This window comes from Gracilinanus agilis, chromosome 3 (assembly GCF_016433145.1).
Source record: "Gracilinanus agilis isolate LMUSP501 chromosome 3, AgileGrace, whole genome shotgun sequence".
NCBI classification, from domain to species: domain Eukaryota; kingdom Metazoa; phylum Chordata; class Mammalia; order Didelphimorphia; family Didelphidae; genus Gracilinanus; species Gracilinanus agilis.
The window spans coordinates 529,801,329-529,803,086 of NC_058132.1; positions in this window are offsets into that span (position 1 = coordinate 529,801,329).

Below are 1,758 nucleotides of genomic sequence, written 5' to 3' on the forward strand. Positions count from 1 at the left end.
CAAGGAGAACAATCTCTCTTCCATATAACAGTCCTTCATTACTTGAAGAAACAACTATAATGTGTTCTCTTCCTTTTCACATTCCCCTCCCCCCTTCCAGCTCTTCCCTTCTCCAGGCTAAAGAACCCCAGATGCTTTTAAGTAGAATTGCTTGTCACGTTTCTCCTGTCCCACACTTCCAAAGTCAACTTCTCCCAATTTATTTCATCTCAAAACCAACATCAAAGGCTTTTTGTACTATGTACTAATACTTTTTATACTATTTTTCTTTTCTTTTCTTTTTCTTTTTCTTTTCCTTTTTTTTTTTTTTTGATTCTCAACTGTCAAAGTCAGGCTCCTATTGATACAAGCCAGTTGGAGTCAAAGGTATGCATAATTTTGTGGCTCTTTGAGATTGGCTCCATATTGTTCTCTACAATGGTTGTATAAATTCACAGTTCACCAACAGCATACTAGTGTCTTAATTTTTCCACATCTTTTCCAACATTTATCATTTTCCTTCTTAGTTATGTCAGTCAATCTGGAAAATGTCAAGTAGCATCCCAAAGTTGTTTTAATTTGAATTTCTCTACTCAATAGTGATTTGAAACATTTTTTTTCATATGCCTATGGATAGTTTTGATTTCTTCCTTGGAGAACTGATTGTTCATATCCTTTGACCATTTATAAATTGGGGAATGTTTTGTAGTCTCATAAATTTGACTCAGCTTTCTATATATCTGGGGGATGAAGCTTGTCAGAGATACTTGCTGTTAAGTATAATTTAGACACAGTATCTTATAGTCTCTGTTGTTGTTGTCAAAGGGCCAGCTGGTTGTCCATTGAAGTTGAGTTGTTGTGAGCTGAAATGTAACTAATTTGAGCCTACTTAATAAAACCAAGTGAATGGCTTGGAGACAGATTATAAAAACAAAATCTCTGTTTAATAAGGTAAAAGGGGTTAAGGATAGGTAAAAAGTACAGGATTTATTCCCTAATCTAAAGGAGATACTAACTTATCCCAGTCCCACTGGTCCTCATGGACCTGCTTCTCTCACAGGGTTACCCCTGGCCCACTCTGAACTCCTTAAGTCTACCACTAAAATCTAAAAGACAAACTATACTAAATACACAAAATATATAATTTACATATAAATTATTGCCTCCAATTCACTGCTCCAACTACCAGTTCCTTTCCAGCCTAGTGAGGCTGAATCAGGCTTCTCAGCCCATAGGTTGAAAACCTAGGTCCATTCTGCAGCACACAGAAGGGAAAAAATACAGTTTTCTTCTTTTTTCTCTGTTGGTGTTCTTTCTTCAGTTATTTCCAAAAGCTCTAAATTTTCTCTCTTTTCCCACCTGTCACTCCAAAAATCCAAGTTACCCAGAGAGCTGAGGTTTTCCAGAACCTCCCAAGTCAGATACACTCAGAAGGGAAAGAGTGTTCACTTGGTCCCAACAGACTTTCTACACCTCAGGATTCCCTGCCAGGAGTCTTCCCCAAGGTTCCAACTGGGCTTAAGACACTCTGGCAGCATCTTTCATTCCATCCTTAGTCACTAAACCCCTTAATTAAGCCCCAAATCTATGATATTACTAATATTGCTATAAGATTTTTTTCCCCAAATTTTGTTTCCCTTATAATCTTGATTGCATTGGTTTTATTTGTACAAAACCTTTTTAATTTAATGTAATCAAAATTATCTATTTCATTTTTCATAATGTTCTCTATGTCTTATTTGGTCACATATTTTTCCCTTGTCCATAAGTTTGACAGGT